We start from the raw sequence: 16,046 nt of genomic DNA on the forward strand, positions 1-16,046 counted from the left end.
AATTTAAAAAAAAAAAAAAATCCACAGGGCTTTTTGAAAAAGAAACAGATTTTTTTATACCCTGCACAACTCTATTGTTAATCCACATTGTATATATGACCAAAAGAGCACTATTGTGTGGGGCCTCATTTTGAACAAGGTACCTAGGAGGCGCTAACTAAATAACACTTTTATTTTTGCGGAACTGAGCTTGTGAGTGTTTGTCGCATTTTTTTTTCCTCCAGAAAAAAATAGAACTTTCAATAGTAAATGGAGGCCAGACAGTACTTTAACATCAAGTGTATATGCAAAGGAAATGTAATGTGCAAGATTATCCTGGGACAAAACCTTCTGATAACAGTTATTTCACGTGATCGCCCATAGGGACAGATATTCTTGTGCATGTCTGAGAGTACAATAATGACTCAAAGACAAGATGAAGGAAGCAGTCTGTAGGTTTATTTTGGTCTTTGAACATTACATATTTGTGTTTATTTGCTAAAAACACACATTACACAAAGATGAGAAATTAACTTTTAACTGCCTCCTGATGTACATGGGGTAACGGAATAGGAAAAGGCAGATGAGTGATATGTTGTAATTAAATCAAAGGAAGTTTATAGGTCCTCGGGACCCCCACGCTAGCATGCAGCCAGTGTGCCAATTTATTTATAGATTGTGCTCTTTAGGAAGGTGTTGTATTTACCGTTTCTCACTTGTAGGTATATATTTCTTTCTCCATCTCTTGTCCGGTTTTTAACACAGCCTTAAAAATGACATTGTAGTTCTAAAAACTCTTGGGGAAAAAAAAAGGAATCTCAAATTTTTTGACCTCCTGGCTACGTCTGCTTCTAGGTTTATCAGAGGAGGGGCATGTGACTGGGTAAGACACAGAACTAGCTCAAAGGAAACAGCTGCTCATTTCGTGCACAGGCACTTGGCAAATGAACAAGTAATAAGGATGTTTGTGGAATACCTCTGCAGAGAGAAATACAGTAAGTAATTCAGACTTTTTGTTGTACTGCTGTTTCAATACTAGCCTCTCGCACAAGATTGTGGATACACACACAGACACACAGACACACTTATCTACATGATGATTGTTTTCTTATTGTTACATTTCCTGTAATGTACCGTATCTTGTTTTATCAGCAGTCTTGCTTGCTATGCTGAGATTTTAAGTATGTATGTTAGACTGCAACTTAGGTAAAAGCTTAAGAAAGAAGACAGCTACCATACAATAATGATGCACTAACCACAATAGTACTGACTGTGATCTATGTGTATTTTTAGAAATCACATAGCGTGCCAAGTCACACTAGTATTATGTACAAAATAATAAAAAAGTAACATTGCTAATCACCGTGGTTTTTGCAGCTTAAAAAATCATGAACTGTGTCAGTATTATTTGTGAAGTATATTCAGCTACACATTCTTAACGATACCTCTGGGCACTTTTCTGAATTTTATGCATTCTTGACAAGTCATATGAGGTTTTCTTAGCTAATCATGCTGCTACCAATCCTTAAGACTGTCTTATGATTATGCTTACAAAAACATTGACATACTAGATATTTGTTATTTATAATCAGCTGCTTTTTATCTTGCCATTTTTTTCAACATTTATTTTTCTTTATTCAATTGTGATGTTTCAAAATTTTATATTTTTAAATTAGATATCATATTTCAGTGACAAAAAAGTATAATAGTTTAGTGCACATCAACTATTACATGCACTCACCATTGTGATAGCCACACCCATTCTTTTTTGCACACTACTTTCTTAAAGGAAAATACACCCTTTTTGAGCATCGCATTGCTAAACCTATATTAGATGAGGCCAGCTAGACCAGTTATAGACAGTAATGCTGTCACTGACTTCATTTTGGATAGTTGAGAATAATGGAAAATTAAGTCAATAAGGTCTTTGGGTGAAATTCCACACAATAGAAATTGAAGAGCATGTTTAAATAATTAAAAAATATGGAAATGTTTAATTTAGGGGAAAAAATGATTTGAGGAGCGGTATGGTAATTTATTGTCCCTGAAAATTTAATAGAAACAGAAACTTAGTGGAAATAAAAACAGCTGGGTTCATTTGTAAGATTTTTAAGAAAAGCCACACATTTTCAGAAACACAATGCCTTATGCATTGTTCAAAGAGGAAGAGGCTGCATCCCTGAATGTTTGTGACTCACTGATAAATAGGGTCTCACCAACTCTAAGGGTAAGGAAACAGCAGCACTGTTATAAAGTAGTGTAAACTCTTTGTATTTTTTATTTTCTAATATACTTTTGTTAGCGTATCTATTTACTTTTTTTTGTATTTTGTTGAACGCAGAATATATATATATATATATATATATATAAAGATTTTATATTGATAATAATCACAGGGATGATTTCAAGGAACTGTTGTGTTTATGGATACAACATGATTTCTGATGGCATAGATCTGTTGGAGATCTTATGGAGTGAATGAGAAGAAGTAGGTCAGAGGTGCCGGAGAGTTGAAAGTGTCAATGAGACATCTCATTGGATGAGAGAAAAGATATTAGTGCAGGGAGGTAGAGTTCTTACTATTCCTTATTGGTTTCACAACAAAGTAACAAAAGGTGATGGTAATATCCATCCATCCTGGATTACACTTAAAGGCACATGCCAAGCACCATAACTATGATAGTTTAATGTAGTGGTTATGGTAATTTTACTTAATGGGCACAGTCTTTCATTTTCTTTAATCAAAATATTTATATTCGATTTTAAGAAACCTGGGGGAATTCACAGTTGTAAATGAAATAATTGGACATTAATTCAGTCAAACCAGTTTCATATATTTGACCTTTGAGAGTGAAATGTACTATCATTTCCAACTCTGTCATCAGAGATAATGGATGGCACAAGTTTGTATTAGTAAGGAAATGTGAAAATATGAAGTTGACTGCTAAGTGTAGAACAGACTGTATAGTTGTTGAACTCTAGTAATAGTAACATTACCCCTGTGACCAGACCCAGAAGGTATGAAATATATAAACTTGCTTCTAGAGTTGTTTTATGAGTGGGAGAGAACAACTGTAGAGATGTGACGTTTGTCAGAGGTAATTACATTATGCTATAATGTTCTGCGCAAAAACAGATACCTTTCATGTCCATGGTCAAAAGAGTAATGTAATAATAAGTGATGGTTGAGTTGTTCATGAGATAAACGTTGCCTATTGATTAATTTATACATTGTATATATTTCGATCCAGCTGCCTGGAGCTCTTGTGTACGAATAAAGGTCAACTTTATAGTTTTCAGAGTTTCATTTTCAAGGTGGATAAAAATACCATATTATTCATTATGTTTCGTTTTAAGGAAATATTGCACAGATAGCTTGTTGTTTGGTTTTAGTAGATGCAGCAGTACTAGAAAGTGACTTTACTCCACAAGTAGCCCAATAAACTAATCCCTGAACACAGGAAGGCTCCTTGTGTTTATCGCCACGATTTGATAATTGTAAAAGAAAACCAATCACCATTGTGTATTGTACATTTCTCAGATTATATATCTGGTATTTCTATCATGTTAACCATGATACCAGAAGAGAAGTTCTTTTAACCTTATTGTGTGGCAGCCATAACAAATCAACTTATGCAGAGCCATCTCTGGAATTTAAAAAAAAAATACCAGCATAAGATATATTCTGGCTTCAAATAAACAATGTATCGAAAGTCCAATTTAACTATTCCTGGATGCGAAACTGGAGTGAAACACAACATAAAGATTTGAGCCAAATAAATTAAATAATGTGATCAGTGCAATAAAATGTAAATACTACAATAAATAGGATAATATGCATTCTCTCTTTTGTTCTTAAGGAGAGTAATATAATTCTATAGCTAATGTGGAAAACTGATTTAAACACAAATGTCAGTACTTTATGACCTTGTGATCAGTGTTATATAAATGATCTATATGTCTCTGAGTGGAAAAAATAATGTTACGTTCAGGGTCTACTCTACCGCCTAGATGTGAAACAGGTGTCTTATCTTGGCAGACACGTTTTTACTTATTTGGGTGGCTTGTCAAAACATATGATATGTCTATATATTACACACATGACTACCTGTCCTATAGCTATATATGCATATGTGTAGTTTCATTGGAAAAAAATAAGAATCTTGGCACTGATGTGCATTCCAATTCTGATATATTTACTTTAGTAACTTCAACTTGTACCTTTTATTTAATTGTCAAGGACAAAGATGAGTACATTACACACATGTTTGTGAACTTTGAAATACTATCATTCTAAGTCTATCTCCTGCAAATAATGAGCTGTTCCCAGTGGTGTACACACAACCCATGGGGCCCCGGTGGGCCCCCCTCGTCTCTCTCCCCTTCCCTCCCTTCTCTCCCCCGATCCGTGGGCCCCCCTCCGACACATACATGGACACAAACACATACATACAGACAGACACCCCCTCCAACAGACACATACTGTTACAGCACCCCCAGGCATAAAAAGGGTTAAAAGCCATTGAGGACGTTCCCTTTCTGAATGAAGAAGCAGCTAACAGCTGTCCCAATTAGCCGAACAGGAACCATACGAAATCCTTCACGAATCAAACAGCCGAACGAGTAACTTATACGAATCCAATACCCCCAAGTATGAGACCAAGCTCCGTATTGAGGGTTAAGCAGAGATCTGTTTTTTTTAGGGCTACCAGCCCGGTATTTATGCAGGTCTCCCACCTGGTGGACATTCCCCTAGGGACCAGATGGAAGACTGGGACAATACGGATACAGTAGCCAATCACAGTGGCCCTTTGGTGTAGATAAACCCTCCTCTCTATCCTGGAGATAATTGGGAAGTAATCCAATTATCTCCATGGATAGAGGCTAAACTCCATTTTGTACCTGAACATAAAAATGCAATAACATCAATAACTTTAAATTTCACGAACCGAATGCCCACTTTCAATGTATCCCCAGATAGCTGGGATCTGAGCGCACATTATTACCGAATGCCGTTCAGATCCTATGCATACAGTTCAATTGCCATGGAGCCAAAGTCTTTCACATCGTCTTTCGGTATACGAACGGGCTCCATGGGATGGCTATCTGGGGTGCGTCTATTCATGCCGGAAAGTACCGAATGGACCAACGTTCGTGTGCTGGATGGCAGAGAAGGGAGGTCAGCGGCTTCAGCGGTGTTCGTGCAAAATAGTGTCCATTTTCAGTTCCATAGTTTGGGCGCTGAACACCGCTGGCCGTTCAGGACTTTAAAATGTCTGCCGCCACGTGGGAGTTACATGAACAGCAACCTCCCAATGCTCACCAATTAAGCTGCGGTTAACTGCAGCTTCTAGGAGGTCAATTGATGGCACACTCAAGTTCCCAGGTGGTCAATCGTTTGGTAGTTTATTCGGTAGTTTGTGAAACAAGTGAATGGAGGGTACGGACAGACAATTAACCGAAAGATAGACAAAGGCAATGGAATATAAAACATAGTTCCAAGACAGAGGGGTCTGTCAAACATACATACACACATGCAGACACACACATCATACAGAGACACACACACACAGAGACACACACACACACCACGTACACACACACACACATACAGAGACACACACATACAGAGACACACACACGCATACAGAGACACACACACACATACAGAGACACACACACACATACAGACACACACACACACACACACATACAGAGACACAAACACACATACACATACAGAGACACACACACACATACAGAGACACGAACACACACACACATACAGAGAGACACACACACACACATACAGAAACACAGACACACACACATACAGGGACACAGACACATACAGAGAGACACAAACACACATACAGAGACACAGACACACATACAGAGACACAGACACACATACACACATACAGAGATACACACACACACACACACAATACAGAGACACGGACACACATACAGAGACACAGAGACACAGACACACACACATACACATACACACATACAGAGACACGCACACATAGAGACACAGACACACACACACACACATGCAGAGACACAGACACACACACATACACACATACAGAGACACACACACATAGAGACACAGACACACACACACACATGCAAAGACACAGACACACACACACATGCAGAGACACAGACACACACACACATACAGAGACACAGACACACATACACATACCCACATACAGACACACACACACACAAAATGTTTCCTGTTTCCTACCTTTTGTGACTTTCCTTGGGGTCCAGTGGGGGCTCAGCCTGAAGGGAGTCAGAGTTCCCACTCTGACTCCCTCTTCCTTCCTGCTTCCTCCCGCGCGGGCTCTGATAGCGGGGAGGAGTGACCGGAGAGTTACTTCCTCCCAGCAGTGATGTCATCACAGGGGGCCTGGTCGCGCTATTAAAGCGCCCAGCGCTGACCGGGCCCCCTTACAATCCATCTCCATCGGGTGGCCCAGACAGCATGGGCCACCCGATGGACCCCTTAACATGCGGCCCCAGCGGTTTTCCGCACGAGCCGTGGCCACAAAAGTGGCAGCTGGTACCTGGTCGCGGGGGTCTGCAGGGCGGCCAGGCCCCCTGGAGTGACGGGCCCGATCGCAGCTGCGACCCCTGCGACCGCGATATGTACGTTGCTGGCTGTTCACCAGTTAACAACAATTCCCCCAAGGAAGTTTGCCCTTTTGAGGGAAGCACAGAATGCTTAATTTTTTTTTTTTAAATAAATGAGCACACTACATCAACTGTAAAAGGTCCCTACTTGATATTTTTCACAAACAGAACAGTAGGAATCAGGACCTTCTATAATCAGGAGGGATGCTGATCCTATTTTCTTTTGCCATGTGCAATACTAGGTATGATCAGGGCCGGATTAAGAGCCCAGTGGGCCTGGTGCTGACAATTATGATGGGCCTAATTACGGAATCTTATTGACCAAAAACACTAAAACAGTCATACCTCCCAAAAAGGGGGCATGTCTGTCCAAAAAATTTGAAGGACAGCCTGACATTCATGCATGTCAGGCTGCCCGCCAATCCTGCAGGCTGTCCAACTAAGGGCATACTATGCAGGCAGCACCCTGAGCTTGACATAAATGTGTCTAATGATGTGCTCACTCCATGCTTTCTAAGGACTGTCCCCTTGCACTCACATGTCCACTTGTCTCCTTACCTTCTTACTAGCAGGCAGAAGCTCCTGGTCAGGGCCGGCCTTTGGGGTGTGCGAGCTGTGCGGCCGCACAGGGCGCCATGGCAACAGGGGCGCGGAGCAGCCAACACAGCTTGCACACTAGGGCTTGCTAATCCTTCCCTTGCAGTCTCTGCGGCATTTAGGAGGTTAATATAGAGGAGAGCCGTGGGGGAGTAACCAGGCAGCACACAGATCACAGGCATGCCTGGCTTCCGTGAACTCCCAGCTCCTGATAAGAGACATGCAGTTTAAAATGAGCTGTGAGTGGCTGCAGAGCTAAGGAGGAGGAGTCAGTAAGGGAGCAGACACTCACTCTCCAATCTGACAGCTCCTCACTCATCCACCAAGCATGCTCCTCCCGACCCCCTCCCTCCTGTCCTTAGCTGCCAGTCTGGCATTTTACAGCACTGACCACTTTTATGGCCTCTGTGCTGCCTGTAGATTCCCCTCGGAGGAGTGCCATCACCTCACAGCCTTCCTTCCCCTGCTGCTGTGTGACACCCTGTAGATCAACTAATCCTGTCTGGGAGCATGGCTGAGGATGGAGCTATTGGCTGCTGCAGGTCAGTACTCTATGATCTGATATATCTATTAACTGTCTGTTAGTGCCCCATTTCTGTCAGTGCTGCCAGGCACCAACCATTACAATCCTGTAGGATCTGCCAAACTAATGTCTCTGTAAACCACACAGTGGATATATGCATTTGTAAGCTGTTGTATGCCAGTGTCTGTGTGTGTCATAAGGTACAACTCTCAGTGTCTGTGTGACAGTGTTTATGCCAGGGTCTGTGCCAGTGTGTGTTTGTGTTTCAGTTAGTGCTTGTGACAGTGAATGCCTGTGGCAGTGAATTCTTGTGTCAGTGTGTGTTAGTGAATGATTGTGACAGTGTGTGTCAGTGAGTGCTTGCTCAGTGTGTGTGTCAGTGAGTTCTTGTGTCAATGTGTGTTAGTGAATGATTGTGACAGTGTGTAGCAGTGAGTGTGTGTGTTGGTGAGTGCTTGCTCAGTGTATGCCTGTCAATGCGTTTCTGTGTGTTTGTGTCAGTGAGTGCACATCAGTGTTTGTGTCATTGATTGTATGCGTCATGAGTGCATCTGACAGTGGTTCTATGTGTACTTGTGATTGTGTGTGTCAGTGAGCGAGAGTATGTGTTGTTGTGCATCCTTTTTTTAAATAGACCATTTGCTATATATAGTTTTTTCTCTTACCGTTTAAACAACAAATTCAAGTAGTTTTGATACCGGAGAAACTGACGGAAGCCAAGCACAGAGAGATGGACACAGGTTTCTTCAGGAAGGAAGAGATTCTTTATTGGATCACCGATCGGGACTCAGAGGGACTAGCGTCACCAAAATACAGCAAAGTCTGAGCCCCGGACAATAGTGCAGGCTCCTTATATAGGCATATAACTCCTCCCATATTAAGCTCCACCCGCACATTCTCTTAACCAATCAATACAAATAAGAATTAACTTCCTGCTTGACCGCATGGCTTGTCCAGCACAATGGAGGAGGGGGAATACTATATCCTGTATTCTTGCACATGCTCCGTACACTACTGATCGTATCTTGCCTCGTGCAACCAACTGATCGATACGTCAGCATATGCACGTACACATGCCACGTGGTAATCTCGGCCTACTAAATTTATTTTTACCGAGATTCCACCACATTCCCCCCTTTGATGCCTCTTGATATTTTACAATTACTTGAGGCATCACTTAACCTTGGTTTGCTTACACCGCAAGTTACCTTGAACCAGACCAGACTTATCTTATGATGTGAATCTTTTAACACTCATCTTCCTGCATTGGTTCTCCTTGATCTAAAGCCTTATACTTATAAATCGCCATTATCTGTGCAGCAGCCTTCCTCTCTGCTATACTTCCTATCAGGCTTTGCACAGACCTAACTACTAAGGGTATAAGACACGGTAGGAGTAGACACAACAGTAAAATCAGTAGGACTCCACCTACCACTGCCTTAAGCCCTCCAAACCATTCATACCAGCTACCAAACCAACTACTTGGATTGTACCCTTTCCATACCTGAGTAGGCACATGCGCTAGTTTAACCATATGGCTAGTAAGCTCAGCTATTGCTTGCCCTTCGTCGTCTATTTGACAGCAATTGCTTAGGTTAAACTTCCCACATACACCTCCCTCTACTGCCAAAAGGTAATCCAAGGCTAATCTATTTTGGTAGACTGCTGTCCTCATCCTGGTGTTATGCTTCGCTAGAAGATTGAGCGCTTGTGATGTCTCATTTGTGATAATCTCAACCACCGCCTGTAATCTTATAATACGGTTGAGCATATAAATAGGGGTTCTATAACCAAAAGTACCATCCTCAGCCCACGTGGCTGGCCCATAATAGTCTATGATACGCTGGGGAGGCCATTCATTATCTTCCCAGGTGCCTATCTCTATGGGTCCCCTTTTCTTCCTATGATTCACATCATACACTTTAACACCTAAAGTCTCACCTGTTTCAATTGGTAACAAGAAGAAGGATGGTTTGAGCATACCCAACACACATGCCCCTTCCCAGTCCTGTGGCAACTCCGAATAGGCTTTCTTACCACAGATCCAGTACAAATTTGCTGGGGCTCTCCAGGTAGATGTGATGGATAGATCAAACCACACGTCCTTTAAATTGGCGTATCTAGCAAACGGGTTAGATGGTTCTGAGACATTTGAAGCCGACCACCAAGTTGTATTCTTTGTATCATCATCATAAGCTTTTTGCCCTAGACAAGTTAATTCTCCTACAGAAGTGTTATACATTATTCCTTTCCTTGCTATGCAAACATAACCTATGATGGAGGTCTTTAATCTCCACTCAGATTTACCTCTAACACTCATATGATAATCGGCTTGTGTAGATATTAATTGGTCAACTGCCTCAGAACCGGACATTACCTCCTTTGCTTCCCAAGGCCATTGGTCTCCCATGTTAGTACCTCCACACACATAGCAGTTGGTAACATTAAGACTACCGGCAATACTTTCAGCTAGATCGATAAACAGGTTTTTAGCATTATGGGGGATCTTATTATCTATACTCATCTCTTCGTAAAAGGAATGGTATACTTGATGAGTCTGGGAGGATACCGTATCAGTCTCTATTCCTATAAACAATAATGTCCCAGGATCTAAACCCGTCCCGTATATCTGAAACCCAAATAAATTTCCATACTTATCTAAGAACTTGTCGGGGTTATTAATGAGTATATGGACTGGGTTGCATTCCATAGACTTACAATAAGGGCTAGTCGGCAACTTAGTCACTATCATGTCTTTGTCTACTGTCTGTCCCCAAGTCGCCCACCCCACACAAGACCAATATGGACAAAAGTTATAGTCTTTATTTGGGCATCTAGGACTCACATATTTATTTTTGCTACTGGGACAAATGTATTTATCGTTAGACCCATACGTCCTCTCCCATCTAAGATCCCCACATACATTCCACGGCTTTCTACCACTCGATATCGCTTTACACGCATCAAATAGCAGAACACCCGAAGAATGTACGGATTCTAACACCGTCTTATTAATTAGGGTCCCCTGAGGATCTCCATTCCTGAGAGTCAACCAAATTGTACGAGGTTGATACTCTGGACTGAAGCACTTAGGTTCTCCTACTCCTAAATGGCACACACTATAATCTATATTTAAGTATCTACATCTCGATACATCTCCTTTACACTCGTATTGTGAATGCCAAATTAGGGTTTGGGAAATATGGTTACCTGTTCTCGTAGTCTTAATGCATACCTCACAGCTAGGAGTGTCGGTACCTCTACCTTCCTGAATATAAAAACACATATAAATAAACACAATAAAAAGCACATCTTTCGCCGTCATCCTCAGTCTTCGTCCGTGCGATGGAACCTCAGCTTCCAGGATGTGAGGGCTGCAGGGAATGGAGTTCTGCTCGTCTTCACAGGTGTCCCTTCGAGACTTTCCTGGCTTATACACTATGTGATGGTAAGCGGACAGTCTTTATTATGGCCTTCTCACTCACACCTGTAACAATAAAATTTGTAATCCACAATAATTCCTCGTTACTCCGACTGAGTAGTGCGTTTTAACCGGATCTTGCAGGGATTCTCTGGATCTGCTGTAACTTGCCAAGAATCGACTGCTGCTGGTTTAACCCTGGAGTGATGTATCCACGGAGTCACTTCTGCTACTTTTATCGCTGTAGGGGTAGACAAAAGAACAACATAAGGACCTCTCCACTTGGGCCCTAACGGTACATTATTCCACTCTTTAATCCACACTTGGTCTCCTGGATGATAACTATGAACAGGGGGATAAATATTCACAGGTAATCTATCTTGTACCCATTTCTGTACCTCCTCCATAGTCTTACCCAACTCTACAACCTGCTGCCGGGTAATTCCTTCTCCCAACTGACTCAAATCCCCCCTTAAGTTACCAAGTACGGGAGGTGGTCGCCCATACATAATTTCAAAAGGAGAGAGGCCCATCCTTCTGGTAGGGGTACTGCGGATTCGCAATAGAGCTATAGGTAAGAGAACGTTCCACTTAAGTTGGGTTTCCTGACACATTTTAGCCAACTGGTTCTTTATAGTTCTATTCATTCTCTCTACCTTACCAGAACTCTGGGGTCTATATGCAGTATGAAGCCTCCACTTTATACCAAGCATATGAGTCAGTTGTTGTAGGCACTGGTGAACAAAAGCTGGACCATTGTCCGATCCTATAGAACAGGGTAGTCCATATCGGGGTATTATTTCTCGTAGCAGGAATCTCACAACTTCTCCTGCTTTCTCTGTACGAGTAGGACATGCTTCTACCCAGCCTGAATAGGTGCACACAATTACCAGCAGGTAACGATGTCCACCCGATTTAGGCATCACTGTAAAGTCTATTTGTAGATCGGACATGGGGAGTCCCCCCATAAACTGGACTCCTGGTGGTTTTACTGGTCCTTGTCTTGCATTATTTTTAGCACACGTTACACATCTGCGTACAATGGCCTGAGTCAAGTTGGACAATCTTGGTATGTAGAAATGTTTTCTAAGAGATTCTTCAGTACTGTCTCTCCCAGAATGTGTCCCGTTATGATAATTTTGGACAATTTCTACCGCTAGCGATGCTGGTATAACTATTCTTCCATCTTCTAGCTGATACCACTTGTTCTCCAGATACTTTCCCGGTTCAGTCTTTAACCACTCCTCTTCTTGAGCTGTATAAACTGGAGTCCATTGGGACAGTGGAGTTGGTATAAGAGCAGCTATATGCCCCACATACTCCTGTCTTCCTGATTCAGCAGCACGCTTAGCTGCACTATCTGCCATCCGATTTCCCTTGGTTACATCACCATCTCCTCTCAGATGCGCTCGACAATGTATGATACCGACTTCTTTCGGCTCCCACACTGCTTCCAATAGTTGTAGGATTTCGGCTGCGTATTTGATTTCTTTGCCTTCTGAATTCAGTAGTCCTCTTTCTTTATACAAAGCTCCGTGGGCATGAGTGGTTAAGAACGCATACTTAGAGTCCGTATAGATATTTACTCTTAAACCTTCAGCCAATTGTAACGCTCGTATTAGTGCTATTAATTCTGCCTTTTGTGCTGATGTTCCTTTTGCCAGTGGCCGAGCTTCTATCACCTTGTCTATTGTTGTCACTGCATATCCTGCATAGCGGATCCCTTCTTTCACATAACTACTGCCGTCGGTATAATATTGAACATCGGGGTTCTGGATGGGAAAATCACGAAGATCTGGTCTACTTGAAAATACTTCATCCATTACTTCCAAACAATCATGTTGACTTTCAGTAGGTTGTGGCAAAAGGGTAGCTGGATTTAAGGTGTTTACAGTCTCTAAATGCACTCTTGGGTTTTCACACAACATTGCTTGATACTTGGTCATACGGCTGTTACTAAACCAATGATTTCCTTTGTAATCCAACAACGTCTGTACTGCATGTGGGACTCGTACATAAAGTTCTTGACCCAGAGTGAGTTTATCGGCTTCAGCTACTAGCAGGGCGGCTGCAGCTACGGCTCTTAGACAAGGTGGAAGTCCGCTGGCCACTGCATCCAATTGCTTAGACATGTAGGCAACAGGTCTTTGCCATGATCCCAAGTACTGTGTCAATACTCCCACAGCCATTCTTCTCTGCTCGTGTACATATAAGTAGAATGGTCGTGTGTGATCAGGTAGACCTAATGCTGGGGCACTCATCAAAGCCTTCTTCACATCTTCAAATGCCGTTTGCTGTTCTTGGGTCCATAAGAAGGGGTCGTGCTCTGTACCTTTGATGGCTGCGTACAGAGGTTTTGCTAGTATCGCATAGCTGGGAATCCATATCCTACAGAAGCCTGCTGCCCCCAAGAATTCTCGCACTTGTCTTCTATTCTTGGGTATTGGTATTTGGCAGACAGCTTCTTTTCTCTCTGGCCCCATAATCCTTTGACCTTCAGAGATATGGAATCCCAGATACTTGACAGTTGGCAAACACAACTGAGCCTTCTTTCTAGACACCTTGTATCCTGCCTTCCAGAGAATGTGTAGTAGATCGTGCGTTGCTTGCTGACAGATTTCTTTTGTAACTGCTGCTATCAACAAGTCATCTACATATTGTAACAAGACACACTCTCCTGGGATGGACTCGAAATCCAATAGATCTTGACTTAGGGCTGAACCAAATAGGGTAGGTGAATTTTTAAACCCTTGGGGTAGTCTTGTCCAAGTCATTTGGCGTTTTGAGCCCGTTACAGCATTCTCCCATTGGAAAGCGAAAATACATTGACTTTCTGCGGCAATTCGGAGGCAAAAGAAGGCATCTTTGAGATCTAAGACTGTGAAGTAAGTAGCCCCGCCCGGAATTAAAGCAAGCAGGTTATATGGATTGGGTACAACTGGATGTATACTAACAACCGCATCATTGACTGCTCTTAAGTCCTGCACAGGTCGATACTCATCTGTACCGGGCTTTTGAACAGGCAGCAATGGGGTGTTCCAGGGGGAAGTACAGAATTTTAGGATACCATACCGTATGAATTTATCCAGATAGGATTGGATGTTCTTCTTAGCCTTCTGCGGGATGTGGTATTGTCGTAGGCTCACTGGATAAACCCCATGTTTCAGTTCAATTTTTATAGGTGGAATATTGCGGGCCAGTCCTGGTGGGTTGTTCTCTGCCCAAACTCCTGGTATGTTAAACAATGTCTCATCACTCCTAGGGTTTTGGCTAGTCAACGCTGTATAAAGTCGCCACTCTTCTTCCTTTGGTACGGATAAAGTCATAATACCTGAGGGTCCATTAAACTTTAAGGATGTTGTTCCATTTGGTAGGAACGTAATCTGCGCTTGTAATTTTGATAGCATATCACGTCCCAGCAATTGGACTGGACATTCAGGCATATAAAGGAATTGGTGTTTTACTACGTGGCCTCCCAATGTACAGAGTCGACTTTTAAGAACCGGTTTTTCAGCACTTCTTCCAGTTGCTCCTATCACAGTAATAGTCCTTCCAGATGGAGGAGCAACTAGATTAGTCACCACTGAATGTTCAGCACCAGTGTCGATCATGAACGCACTCCTTTTCCCCCCTATTGATACATCGACCATAGGCTCCGCTCGACCAAGGGGGATGGAGCCCGGTCGGTATCAATAGTCCTCCATGACCGTGTCAGCCAATCCTACGAAGTCCCTACCTTCTCTATCGCGGGACCTTTGCGCTGCTGGAATATACCTGTCTTCCCTAACACTTCCTCTGTTCCCATTACTCCCTCTATAACCATTACTCCCTCCGGGGCCTCCTCTACCTCTCGCTCTGCCTCTAAAGTTTCCGTAACCTGTCCTAGGTCTGTCTCTCTCAGACTGTTCCCTTCGCGGGCACTCATTTCTCCAATGCCCTTCTTCCCTACAGTAAGCGCACTGATTTTTACTTAGAGGTTCCTCATTCCATCTACTATCGCCTCTATCTGGGCCCCATCTATCTACGCCTGCGATCGCTACCGCTAGCATATCAGCCTTTTTACGCATCTTGCGCTCTTCCTCTTTCTTATTTTCTGTATCCCTGTTCATATAAACCTTATTAGCTACCTCCATTAGTTGGGTGATGGACATACCTGCAAACCCTTCTAACTTTTGTAACTTGCGCTTAATATCTCCGTATGCTTGGCTGACAAAGGCGGAGTTAACCATTCGGGAATTGTCTGCGTCTTCCGGATTAAAGGGGGTATACAAGCGGTATGCCTCCAATAATCGGTCATAAAAGACACTGGGCGCTTCATCGCTTTTCTGAATCACCTCAACTGTCTTCGACATGTTAATGGCTTTCTTTCCTCCGGCTTTCATGCCAGCAATTATAGCGTCTCTATAGGCTCTGAGTTGAACCATATCAGCACCATTTACGTTCCAATCGGGATCAGTGTTGGGATAATGTGTTGCGGCCCATGCTGCTGGATTAGCTTGGTTCAAAGCACGGGCTCTATCTTCTAATGCTTTAATGGCTGCTTGATTTATTCTTGTCCTTTCCTCATTGTTAAATAAAGTCATTAGTAACTGCTGGCAATCAGCCCATGTCGGATTATGCGTCTGTACTATTGAGGTGAACAGATCAGTCATGGCTTGTGGTTTCTCAGTATACGAGGAATTATGGGTCTTCCAGTTTAAAAGGTCGGTAGTGGTAAATGGGACATATACGAAGACTGGGTCAGCGTGTGCCATTTGACCTGCGGCATCGATATAAGCTGACCCGGGATTTAGGCGAAGAGGCATCTGATAGTGCTTTAATTGTTGGGCACCAGTCAACTGTCGGGTTTGGATAGGGCTACGTAGAGAGGCGTCA

The 16,046-nt window shown here is 42.7% G+C and overlaps 1 protein-coding gene across 1 annotated transcript in view; it reads left to right on the forward strand.

Moving 5' to 3' along the window:
- Nucleotides 1–905: 905 nt before the first annotated feature.
- RASGRP3 (RAS guanyl releasing protein 3) overlaps nt 906–16,046 on the forward strand; it is a 141,193-nt gene continuing 126,052 nt past the window's right edge. The window contains exon 1 of the mRNA XM_063443118.1: nt 906–974. The gene's annotated coding sequence lies outside the window, so the exon portion shown is untranslated. The remainder of the gene's footprint in view (nt 975–16,046) is intronic.

This window comes from Pelobates fuscus, chromosome 2 (assembly GCF_036172605.1).
Source record: "Pelobates fuscus isolate aPelFus1 chromosome 2, aPelFus1.pri, whole genome shotgun sequence".
Lineage (NCBI taxonomy): Eukaryota > Metazoa > Chordata > Amphibia > Anura > Pelobatidae > Pelobates > Pelobates fuscus.